Raw genomic sequence first — 14,428 nt, forward strand, 5'->3', positions numbered from 1 at the left:
AAGTTATTATGAAGAGATCACTCAGACTTGATTTCAGACCATATTTCCTAACAATTAGAGCTATTTAAAAGTGAAATAGTCTACTTTGAAAATGGTGTAAATTTCCAATTTACAAGTTCAATTTTTAAAATATCATTCATCTATATTTCTTATTTATATTATTTATGTTTTTAGGATTCGATTTTGTGTATGACCATGAAACTGCAGAACTATCCAGCACCAAAAGAGATAAAAGAAAATCAGCATATGAGAAATTATTGGTAGAATTTTCACTTTAATCCATGTAATAAAATTAATATTTTCTGCATTCTGTGACTTCATTGTTTAGAATATCTTCAAATAGCATAGATGAACAACCTTAGTAGACTGTCTTTATAAATTATTATGAACATCTCTCACCGGCCATCTTGGCAATGAGTTTGTCCAAGCACAGAGCCTGGACTCAATATTTTAATTTTGATAGGAACTGCTAGTGCTTCACTCTGGGAATCCAAGATGCTTTTCATGTCATAATGAGTAATTATAGGAACATTTAAGAAAATGACAAAGATGAAGACAATAGGATAACCATCCTCATTAGGCTTGTAGTAAACCCATGCTAGAAACTGGCTAAATATAGAAGAAAGGTTAAAAAATGAATACTCTGAAAATTCATAGGAGGGACTACTTCTAGCCTTATATATACAAGTTGGGATTGGGAGAAGGGGGCAGTAGCTAGACTTCAATATGACCATGGGCTCTTGAACTGGGCTTTGAAGGAGCAAGATATCAATAGAGGGAAATGAGTGGGGAGAGTGGGGGGGATAATATATTTTTAATGGGAATAGAGACAGTGAAGTCATTCATATGGAGTATTCATATAGAAGCATTTTTCTTTCTCAGTTTATATCAGAAAATTTTTCTTTATCAGTTGTATATGCATGTATATATGTGCATATATGTATAAATAAGTGCACATATATGCATGCATTCTCTATATATTTACATATATATATGATTCAAAAGGAATCTGACCTTATAAGACAAGATATGTGAATAGCTTATATGAGATTAAAATGCTTTAAATATTCAGCTCCATGTCAAACCAAGAACTATTTAACTCACACCATGAGGGTTACAAACATTGTGCTAATCCTTGTACTTTGCCTGTCCTCATGGTTTTCTTTCTTAACTCTGGGCTTGCCTGTCTCCTTTTAAAAAAAAAATATTTATTTATTTTTCAAACATATGCAATGGTGATTTTTAACCAATCATTTTTTGCAAGTTTTTGAGTTTTACATTTTTCTTCCTGTCTCCCTCCCCTCCTCCCTCCTCCTAACAGAAAGCAAACTGATATATTGCCTGTTTTCTTCATGGGAATGAATAGGGAGCTAAACAATAGTCATAGAATCATTAGAACAGAATGTGATAGCAACTCTACTAAAATAATTAGATAAAGGTCTGTTTGGGATATTTGCAAGTAGTTTCTTTGTGAATTTCTCCTCCATTCATTCTGCAGATGAGGCACTTTGAGCCCAGACTGTTTCTACTCAGTTGCCACCACAACTCAACTACTCTGATAGGTGCTACTGTGAGCTTCTGGTCCCAGAAAGGGGAAGACACTTGATGCCTTTAAAATTCTCATGAGATTCTTTTGGTCAAAGGAAAGAAGATACAAAGGTAAGGGATTCTCATTTTAGACATAAGCTTGCCTAGATGACTCTTGTCTAATAACTGGATGGGATTAAGTATATCCACCTCTTCAGCCATCCAGAGATCTGAGAGTCAAATCTTGCATTTTAAAGCTAGCAGGTACTAGGTGCCCTCTCCTGTATTGTTGGATGAACATAATCCAAGGAGTGGGAGGTGGGAAAGAAGTAGAACAAAGTAGAACTACAAATATAAATAATTATTGACATAATATTCAAATTCATCTCACTCTTATTTCTAAGCAACTTTAAATATTTTACAAATTTTGTACTTTTTTAACTCAAATACTCTCTTTTATTGGCTGTGTGAGCTAAATAGGGAATAAACAGTATCTTTATTCGAAAGAAGACAATAGGGAGGCGCCATGCACTTAAGGGACTTGTGCAATGTCATTTACTAACAGTATAAAATTATTCACCAGAGTAAGCCAATAAAGGAGTTAAGTTTCCAGAGCTCTGATACTGGCAGCCCTCAAGGACACAAAATTCATTTTTAGAATATATTATTTGCAGAAAAGACTGATGGAAGTAAGGAAAGTAGGCATTAGAGGAAAAAATGGGAAGAATCAAAGACTAGGCAATCTGATTCTTTTAATTTATCATGTGGTTTCTTTAAATGACTAAATTTAAATGGACTCTATGAAAAAATTAAAAAATAGTATATTATCTGAACAACAAAGCTAAGATAATTGAGTTATGGCTCAATATGTCTGTAGTTCTTACTCTTTTGATTAGCTAAGGTCAGTGAATCACTTAAAGTCAGTAATTCTCTGCTTCAGTGGTGTCTAAGAGGCAGTTAACTGGTACATTGGATAGAGAGAGTGGGTATGGAATCAGGAAAACTTTAAGGCAAATCCAGCCTTAGATACTTATTGGCTGTGTGACCCTAGGAAAGTCACTTAACTTCCTTTTGCTTAAATTTCCTCGATTGTAAAATAAAGGTCATAATAACTCCTATCTCAAGATTATTTTGAGAATCAAATGGGATATTTGTAGCTCACTTAGCACTGAAGATAATTGGAACTTAATTTTCCTTCTTTTGTAAAGTAATGTGTCTGTGTGTGTGTGTGTGTGTGTGTGTGTGTGTGTATGTATTTTTGGATATAAAAATTAAAATGTTATATTATCTAAAAAATTATACTGATACATTCGATTAAAATAGCAATGATAATAGCATTATTACTAAACCAATTTCCTTTTAAAATGCTAATAATTAGGCAATATATTTATTATCTCACTCTAAAATAGAGAGGTCATGGGTCTTTTTAGTATTTTAATTAACCTTTGAATTTTGCACAATTCCTGATAGAGGCAAATCAATATTTTTTTTTAACAATGATTATTTTTTTTCCTCCCAAACTTAGAATATGTTTTGGGATTTATTCTCTTCTACTATTTTCCTGGCATGAGTAAGGTATAATCAATTCCCCTTTTAGACAGCTTTGCGTTGTATGACAAGCCAAAATTCCCTTGCAATTTCTATCCACTGACCTAATAATTATCAATGGTCTCTAGATTTTTAATTGACCTTGTAATGACACCACTTTCCATCTTTGCCTCACTAGTGTTTGAGGGACTTACAATCTCATGACAGGGATTCAAAAGCCTTTTCTATAAAGAAATATAGACTGCAGTTATCTATGCTCTTTGAAGACTTTTCTTGCTGAATTAATTCTAAACATGAACCATTTTGCCCTCCCCCTCTCCTTTTCACATTTACTCTGAAAAACATGTTGCAAACAACAGAGGTGATTTGTGCTGAATAGTTTTCAGTGAGTAAAGCCATCCCATTAGCAAGGCATCTAGATATTCAAGTTGAAAATCAGAACAGTATTTCAAAAAGACTCTCCAGCCAAAACTATTCCTGTCACTTCCTACTATTTAATTAGATTTATCTCGAGGAATTGTTCAAGATTGCTTGACTATCTTATATTATTTTAAGTTTCCTCCTACAGGGCTCTAACCATTGTTGTTAAGTAGTTATTTTGACTGAAAAATAATTCTACCTTGGCATTTCTGTTTTACTCCATAACTAACACATAAAGATTTTCTAGCAAATATATTATATAAATAAAAAAGTTTCAAACTCACAAATGTAACTCCTTAGAAAAACATTACACAGAAATGTCATACTATTACATTTAGGTATTGTGTTTTATTCTTTTTCCTTCAACTACTGGTATTGTTTCCTGTGCTGCATTACAGGAATCTGGTCACAAGCTTATCTCAGAAACAAAAATGAAAGAAGTGCTCACAGCACTGGAAATGTTCTCTATTTAATTTTCTCAAAATGGAAAGTAAGTTTGTGTATGCTATGGAACTTTGAATATCAATCACTTAATGTTGGTTAGACATAATCAAAAGTAAGATTCAGTACTCCCATTTATATTTCCTGCTAAACTAAGGCTGATAGATATATTGATGTCTAGAATATTAAGTTGCAGTGATCTTAACCATCTAGGTATTTGAACTACATTCAGTATTAATGTGGTGAGCTCTGCTAGGGCTCTATGTTGTTTAAAGAGGACAAATTAACCTTTGGTGGAATTGAAGCAAGTCAAAGGTTCTGGGTCAATCTGTGTGAGACAAGACCCAAAGGTAGATCCCATGCTTCCTGAATGGGTGAGATAGGGAGACCTAGCCTTTAATCATCATCATCATCATCATCATCATCATCATCATCATCATCATCATCATCATCTTACTAACAACAGATTCAGGGATTGTAAAAATAGACTGAATTTGCATGATTATGTGTGAAGAGTGTAGTTTCAGTGGTCTGAGGAAAGGGCTTTCTGCATGTAGAATCACAGGTCCTGATTTCAAATCTCAGCTTTACTGCTTGCTACCTTTGTAAAATTTAAATTTTATTTAAAAATAAAATGGAGTAATTTAACCTTCATGAATCTGAGTTTCCCTATTGGAAAGTGAAAATAATACTAAATATAGAGTTACAAGATGCACTGGTATTCAGTTCCTAAATCTGTAACTTTCTTCCTGTGAGATCTTGGACAAATCGTTTAACTTCTTTGAGCTTCTGGTTCATCTGCCAAATGAAGGGTGTAATACCTGATCTATATTTATTATCCTATGAACTCTGAGGTCCCTATGAGTTCTCAGTAGCACTCAGACAAGATGTATCTGCCCATGTCATTTACTCTATTTCAATGTTTTACTTCTAGAGTCCTTTCATGCACTGGTTGTAAAGACTTATTGGTGCATAGTAATAATATACCCAAGAGTCATTTTATACTCACTTGTATAGAGACATGAATGAAAAAAAATTCACTGTTATAATTGGGTAACTACTATCTTTCTAATAGTCATGATATTGCTTTTGTTCTTAAAGTTTCAAAACTGACAAGCAAATGCATCTAAGTATGACAATTGACACATATCTGTACAAATATTATTTTAATATTCTGAATATGTGTCTGAATCCACACAAATCCTCATATGGAGCAAAATTTGGTACTGGGAAATTGGAAAGAGTTGAGGCAATATGTATAAACTTACAGATCAAAGATGAGCTTATGAAAAAGGAAATGAGGTTTCTCTTTTAAAGGATGTCCGTAATATTGGCTTTGCTATTTATTAAATTTTCTTCTCAGGATTCTATTTACAGCATAATACTTTGTTCAACTTCAGAAATCATATTTCAGAAATGAAACACTGCGGTGTCAAACCAACCACACAGGCACTGGGAAATTAAAACACACATATACGCAATAATCTTTTGATTTCACACATTGAGGTGGAAGGAGAAAGACAGTATTGATAGATTGTGAATCTTAAGAATTAGAGGCATGGAGCATCTATTTTAAATTATGAGCAGAATTCTGAGAAAATGAGATATACATTCTTAAGGTCACCTTGTTAGTTTTTATCATGCTAGCAAGGAAACTAATTGTAAGAAAATTTTCATGGTCATGTAAATACATTAAATCATTAGAATGTTCCGAAGCCAAGGACTTTTTGTGTTTGTTTAAAGCTACCTACAAAAAAAGATACAGTTCTAATCTTGTCGTCTTTTCCTAAAGATTCCTAATATTTTACAAAGCAATTTTCTTGATACCTTATAGAAATGATAAATTTCAAAGATTAATTATTGATCATACTTGTGACACTTTCATTAAACACCTACTATGTACAGGACACTTATCCAGAACCTAGAAATTCATGGATAAATGCTGAAGTAGTCTTTGTCTTCCAAAAGATTCCAATTGATTAGGCAATATGGCCATACTATATATGCATAACTATAATATGTACACTTAATATATATATATATATATATATATGCATATATATAGCTTCAACATATTTGAGAGTATATGAGCAAAAGATAGATTCAAATAGAATATTACAACTTATTTGAGAAGAGATGGATCCCTTCTAGCTTTCATAAAGCAGTTAGTACATGAGGATACAGTTTGTACAAGGGCATGAAAAAACAGGAAAAGGCAGATCAGCCACAAATTACACATTTTGATCATTGACAGCATAAATTTGGGGACTACTTTTCTTCTCTAATTAAGGATCTAGATGAATTGTAGACACTTTGTTTTACAGTATACAAACAAATTTGAGAAATGATTAAAATAAGCCTTTCATACTATTATCATTTTGTGAGAATGTTTAACCAATGTATTTCAATCAACATGGCAAAGAGACCAAAAGTACCTAGATATCATTTTAACTAACAAATATTTGATCTCTTTGCCATTTCTTATATAAGAGAAGGGAAAATTATGATTCATATTATCTTGTAAAACCACAAGACACAGTGGAGAGACTCAATATGGCAGGATTATCCCAAAAACATTTAAAAAGAAGTAAAAGGGAGGACAATATGAAAAAGGAAATGTTTTATCAAGATTATACTATCAAAAATACTCTCATCAATTGGATTCAAGATATCACATTTAGCTTGTAATATCACAGTCTCCAATATGCTTCATGAGGAAGTTTAAAAAAATAACCTAAAAATACGTACACCACCTATCTACCCCCTTGGTGGTAGGAAGAAAGATCATGGATGGTATTTCTACCAAAAAGGGGAATTTAAAAATATCACTGACTGACTGTCAACTCATGTTCTTCCACATAACTAATGGGTTTTTCATAGTAGTTCACAGCTTTGTAGTTACATAATTAGCTGAAACATAAAGAGTCCAAGATTCTACTTCTAAAAATATTGAAAATTTTCAATTTCATTGGGAAAATCATACTGATGTCATTCCCTCACCTAGGTTTCGCTAAGTCAAAATCTGCAATAATTCTTTGAAATAATTCTATTCAATGATCATTAAATTTTATAAATTTAATTATCAAGTAAGGCATTGAAAAAGAAATATTTGCTTACCATCATTATGAAGGTTGTCTAGTGCAGAATCTAAATGAAACATGCATGTCTATAGATGATATTCTATATTTTGAAATGAACCCTGGAACACTACTTAATCACTTTAAATGCTTCATTTGTTCTATGTTATAGCTTGTTAACACTTACTATACATTTCTTCTTTTATTTTTAGCACCTGGCTGCTCCATCATGTTTTAGAAACCTCTTCATCCATCAAGATCACATCACCTCATCACTACGCATTACCCATATGGCCACATTTGATTGTTGGACAAAGAGCTCAAACCAGAGTCTTCATTTTAGGAGGATGTTCATGACAGATATCTCTTCATTTCCTATCAACCTATATTCCACTGGGGCAGCCAGATGGCACAGTGGTAGAAAATCAGCCCTGAAGTTAGGTGAACCTGAGTTCAAATTTCACCTCAGGTACCTACTAATTGTGGGACCTTAGGCAAATCACTTCATCCTGACTGCCTTGCATCCAGGGCCATGTACACTCATCTTGATCCATATCTGGAGGAGAAACTGACATCACAACCCCAAACCCCCACTGAAACTGAATCCATGTGCTTGTCATGGCATCATTTCCTTTGTGTCATGGTCTTTTTTGAGAACAAAGGACAAATATTATTCCCCTCTTGACCTGTGTATCCTGCCCCTACAACCAGGTAAATCCACTTCTCTTATGTTCAATTTCTTTTCGCAAGTTATTCTTACCCTATGAGATTCGGACAGAAACTCTCTTTCATATTAGGATTTCCAACACTTTTCACATAGTAGAAACTTAATAAATGTTTACTGACTATCTTTGGTTAAACCTTAAGTTCAATGATTTGGAGGCCATAATGTTTTTTAAATTTCAGTACTGTACCTTCACTGAAGAACGTCGTCAGTAAGACTTTTGTTTCAGGAAGAAGTTTTCTGTGAAAAGAACTTTGTGTGTTTCCAAAGACTATCATTCCCTGTTTTCTTCTTGTTCAAATGTGGGCTATCACATTTGTAACATTTGGCCAAGATACAGATATATCAATATACAGATGTATATATATTAATTATATATCATGTATACATATATAATCACTACTGATTACAAATTAGCGATAAGTATTATGTAAACTCATAAGTGTATGCAATATACAAGTATAGTGACTTGCTGTAATATATAGACATTCATGCATCACAATAATTTATATATATATACATGTGTATACAAAATATATTAAAATTGATGTGCACTTATCTGTGTGTTTAAACAGGTGACTAAGTTCCATAGATTCTTTAACAATCTAAATAACTTGGACCAGACAATAGGAATGTATTTACGTATATTTTTCCCTTTGAATAGTTAGAGGAAATTCTTGTGGATAAATAGAACTTGGATTCTTCAATGATCTGGATTTAATGCATTTGATACAAATCATCCATAAAAAGGATTATATGAATAAATGAAAGAATAGTATTTATTAAGTGCTTTACCATATTTAAAACACTGTATTGAAGGAAAAGTATATATTCATATATATGTATATGTATATACAATAATCAAGATGATCCCTGTTTTCAAGGTTCTTATTTTGTTCTAGGAGGAGACAACATATATAGAGAGGCCATGAAAGGGTGTTTGGGTTTGGAAGGTCAGAGAAATTCTTAATGGAGTCATTGCAGAGTTATTTGATATATTCTTCAAAGAAGACATGTTAGTACTGATTTGGGTTCCTGTTCCCATAGTAAGAGCGACCAGGATATGTAAATTGGGGGAGGAAATGTCCATGGTAGATGGTCCCATTAAATTTTAAGACCTCACTGTCTATAGATAATTATCCCATTTTCTTTTTTTTTCAATTTATTTGTTTTCATCCTTATGCACATGTATAGTTTTAAGTTACAAAATTTCCTTCCCGAGCACCCTTCCCACCCCCCTCCCCTCAGCAGCAAATAGTCAGGTTAGCATTGTACTTACATATTTTTGATAAACATGTTTATAGCATGGTTAGTTTCAGTATGAGGAATTAGGGTTAAGGAAAAGAGCTACATAAAAGATAATTTTTATAAAGTGTACATCAGATTCTGAATGGTTGTTTGTGTGTGTGTGTGTGTGTGTGTGTGTGTGTGTGTGTGTGTCTGTGTGTGTGTCTGTGTGTGTGTGTGTGTGTGTGTGTGTGTGTGTGTTTCTTCCTCTGGATAGGGATAACATTGTCCATAGTAGATCTAATACAGTTGTTCTGGCTCTCTGAACTGCTGAGAGGAGTTGCTTCCATCAAGGTTGTTCATCTCACAATGTTGTTGTTGATGTGTATACATTGTTCTTTTGGTTCTGCTCCCTTCACTCAGCATCAGATTCCATCAGCCATTCCATGCTTCTCTAGAGTCTGACCATTTATGGTTTCTTATGGAGCAATAATATTCCATAGTATTCATGTACCTTAACTTGTTAACCATTCCCCAATTGATGGGCATCCTCTCAATTTCCAAATCTTTGCCACTACAAAAAGAACTGCTATGAATATTTTGGAACATGTAGGACTTTTCCCTTTTTTCATAATTTCTTCTGGATATAGACCTAGAATTGGAATTACTGGGTCAAAGGGTATAAACGTTTTTTTCTTGCTCTTTATGCATAGTTCCATATTGCTTTCCAGAAAGCTTGGATCTGTTCTCAACTCCACCATTTATGCATCATTTCCACAACCTCTCCAACATTGATCATTTTCCCTTATTTTTCATTTTGGTGAATCTGATATGTGTGAGGTGATATCTCACTGTTGTTTTAAATTGCATTTCTCTAATTAATAATGATTTGGAGCATTTTCTCATATGATTATATATAGCTTTAATTTATTCATTTTAAAACTATATGCTCATATCCTTTGACTATTTATTAATTGGAGAATAACTTGCAACCTCCTAAATTTGATGCAATTCCTTAGCTTCTACTCAATAATAAATGAAATATTTTTGGCAAGACTATGTGTATTTCAGATATGCCTTATTTGATCTGTCTTGTGAACATACTTTATTATTATATCTTTCAAGGAATCATATAATTTTATCAAATGAATTGGAAACCCTTTGTTGGATAAGGGCCTTTAAGGCAGCATTTTATTTTATACATAAAATTCTTATTTCTATTTGACAATAAGGAAAATACATTCATTATGTATTAAAAGAAGCCATGTGAAAATAAAAAGAGAATCTACAGAAATATACTGATTCCAAAGGATTAATTATTCTCTTTTGGTATCCTTATCAAAGATGTTGTTGATATATATATATATATATATATATATATGTATATACATATATATATATTATTCTGATAAAATTACAAATGAGAGTGTATATGAGTTTCTAGTTATTTGTGTTGTCTAAAATTTAATCCAAGGGTTTTTTCCTTCTTGTATCTTTTACAGCATCACTTCCTTTAGGTTCCTTTAAAAGGTCAGTTGTTCAAAATTATTTTATATCTTGCACAAATGTTCATTATTTTTTCTTATCTATTTTCTTCATTTGCCATCTCTACTCCTCAAATAATTTGACCAGGTCTGTGATATTAGAATTAAAATAGGGTGGGTCCATTTTCCTTGATGAAGAAAAGAGCTATGAAAATGTTTAAGGATATTTTCCATTTCTCAAATGACTTTGTTTAGTTCTGGCTTTTGCCAAACCTTCCACAAACTTTTTTTCTTTCCATTGTTCTTTAATACTTTTTCTCTTGATACTTCTCATATCCCTTCACTATTCTTTTTCTGTATATTTTACAAGCAAATTTACACTTTAACATGATATTTTATTTGGCTATCATAAATTTGTGCTTAGCAATTAGATCAACTGTTTATTGATTGAGTCTGGTTTTTAGTTCATATTATCCCCAGATTATGGTATTTTATTTATATCACTTTCATTTGATATTATAATAATCAAATATTGTTGTTCCTTCTATCTATTTTGGCATCAACAACAAATTTAAATAGGGAAGGACAGAATACTTTTGTTTGAAAGCTATATAGTTTTTATCATTGCCCTTTTTTTTAGTTTTGAATGTTTTTTTTATTCTAATGAATGAATACTCTTATGATACACAAGCAGCTGGTTCAGAAATTATTATCATATCAATGCAACTTTTTTCTGGCTGTTAAAAGTAATCAGTTTAATTTTGGAGAGGTTTGGTCTGTCTTATTATTGCTTGTTTTTGTTTTGTTTAGGTGCTCCCTATGCCCATCACCTCCTTTGTTTTTGAATAAAAAAACCATTCATGATGTATAGTTGTGAAGCATGTGCATAGCTTAAGAGGTTTAGACTGTTCTCTATTTAAAAATTCCTGAGTCAAATTTCCCATTGCATATTTGCCATTCTTTTCTATGCCCACCTTTCCTGACTCCTTTATTTACATCCTTTTAGATTACTTTCTGCTTTCATTTATAATAAAAATGTCAGAATTGATACTATTTAATTCTTTGAGTAGCATGTTTTGTTGCATCCTATATGTCATTGTATAATGAACTCACATTTTTAGTACTAACAACTAAATGTATGTTTACAGATGACCTAAACACTGTATTATTTGTAATGTCCTCTACCCTCTTTTCTGTCACATTGCCATTGTAATTACAGAATCAGACTGGGAGCTGACTATAAAGCACTGAGTATCATTTTGTGGTTTTCTTTGTTCCAGGAGCATCCATGACCAAACAATTATCATCAAATGGCATTAATTTATTTTCATAAGAATAGGATTTTAAATAGAAATGTATAAAATTTGAATCATGTTCAATGTTTCATGACCCAATTTGAGGTTTTGGTAAAGATATGGAAATAGTTTGACAGTTCTTTCTACAGTTCATTTTACAGATAAAGAAACTGAGGCAAACTGCATCATATGACTTCCCCAGGTCATCCAACTAGTTTTGAACAGCTCAGATTTGAATTCAGGAAGAGGTATCTTTCTGGATCCAGATCTGGTACTTTATCTACTGAATCATCTATCTGCCTTTAAAAACAGTAAGGCCAACATAATTGCAATGAGTAGCAATAGTTGAGAGCTGGTAAAGGAGACAGAAAGAAGTGTCAAAAAAAAGACATATGAAGTAAACAGCAATGCCAAAATATAATCCTTTATTTCAGGGCTTCTCTGCCTTTAAAAAGTTTATTAGTCCCTGAGGGCATTGCTCTTTGATAACTCATTCATAATGTTGAACTTGAATAATTAAGAAACATTAAGAGTATGCTTTGATTAAAATGCCAAAGAAGTGCTTTTCTTTCAAAAAATCATAAAAAATGATTGATATAATAAATAAAAACGATTTTGGAACCTTAAAGAAGTAGGCTTTTTAATTTGGAAAATCCATTATGTGAAACAATGCCTTTCCCAGCAATGTAAGATGAATGAATTAGCTGTTATCACACATAAATAAAATATAAAGATGATTAACTAAAATTTTCAGTCTATAGCCAAATGATTTCATATCTGATTGACATAAATTTAATCGCAGAAAATATTTGAAACAAAACTGGGAGAAATATTATTATTTTTATTATGGATCTTTTGATATTCACTTTCAAATGAATTTAATCCATGATAATTCTGTTATCATTTAGCTTTATGAAGTTCTTTTTCTCCCCATACATCTTGAAATTCTTAGGAAATAACAGTTATAGTGTTGTAACAAAAGTTCAGTCAGTTATTTATTAAATTTTATACCATAATTTAGTATAATTGACCTTGATTTACTTGTACCATTAGGAACATCCTCAGAGGAATGAAAGAAAAATATGTCAACAGATTTCTATACTTTATAGGAGTAAAATACCAAACCCTCATAGCATTCTGTTATTTTTTTTGAAAACTGCAATGCCAGAGAAGCAACAGAAAATACTAAGCATTATAATCACACTGATCCATCTCATCCTATTTTAAATGCTAAGTAAGCTATGTTATTGTGTCTTTATGCAGTTTTTGAGAAAAGATAAGGTATATAATATATTTGTAAGATATCACTGCGAAACAAGATCAGAGAAAATGGGAAATGCCATACTATTTACTCAAGGAAAATAAATGCTGATGCCAGAACCATTTGGGCTTAATGAGAGCCATCTTGATAATTGAAAGTATTAAATATTTCACATTAGTTGTCATTTGATAACATTAACTACACCATCATAAATTTTAACTAGAATTAAAGAAACACTGTCCATTTTTGCTTTCTTGTTTTGTTTTATGTTTTGTTTTGCTTTTAAATACTGAGTTAAAATTGCATTGGTTTGATAATCTCAAGGTTATAACTTTTAACTTGTTTGTAATTACAGACCTTAGATGAATGCCTGTGATCTAATGAGATAATATTTTTGATATGCTTAGCCCTTTGCATCATACATGTTTTTCTTTATTGAAATGCTCAGGGACTTGTCCATTGTCCTATAGATAACATATTTCTTAGGAGGGCTTAAACCTAGCTCTTCTGAACAACAAAGCTAGCCTTACAACAACTAGCTACTATATATTGTCACAGAACCCTAAAATTTATAATATTACAGAGCTAGAAAATGTTGTAGAGAACTTTATATAATTTTATTCTTTCTTTATAATATTTCCTCATTTTATTAATAAATCACGTTGTAAAGAAAAGGTCAAAGCATTTTTCCAAGGTTGCGTAGCTAGTTAAGGTTAGAGTCAGGACAATGCAAGTCTCTTGCTTTTTTCTTCATTCTTCTTTCTAATGCATCATGTTACATTGCTGAAATAGTTGTCTAACAAAATAGTTGGCCAGCAAATAAAACATTGAGTTTAGAGCCAGGAAGGTCTCAGTTTAAATATGACCTCATTTACTTACAGTTGAATAAGTCTGAAAAAGACAAAATCTGTTTGACTGTTTCTGTATCTATAAAGTGAGGAGAATGATGACATTTTTTCCCCAGAATTTTTGAAACAATCAAATCAGATAATGTTTGTAAAGTGCTTAAAGCAAGGCCTGCCTTAGTTTCTTCAACTGGATTAAAAATATCTTCAAACTATGATTTTTATAAGGATCAGAGGAGATATTTTTATAAAGAATTTATTATAATGCCTGGAATTAATTATTTATTATTTTAAATTATTAAATGTTTGTTCCCATCTCTTCCACTGTAAAATGGAATGTGACGTGCTATTTGTGAGATTCAATATTTCCCCTCTCACCAAAATGCAAATGAAATTTATGTTTTCCATCAATATAAATATTCAATGGGGAAAGCAGGTTACAAAAATTACCTGTTTTGGGAGACTCAGTACTATAAAGTCTAAAATTGATTAATGTGGGCAGAAAGATTAATCTTTCTTAGAATCTGAGAAATTAGATAATCTTAGAAAAGATAAGGATGGTGAAAATGACCGACTGAT

Source organism: Macrotis lagotis, chromosome 3 (genome assembly GCF_037893015.1).
Source record: "Macrotis lagotis isolate mMagLag1 chromosome 3, bilby.v1.9.chrom.fasta, whole genome shotgun sequence".
In the NCBI taxonomy this organism is placed as follows: Eukaryota; Metazoa; Chordata; class Mammalia; order Peramelemorphia; family Peramelidae; genus Macrotis; species Macrotis lagotis.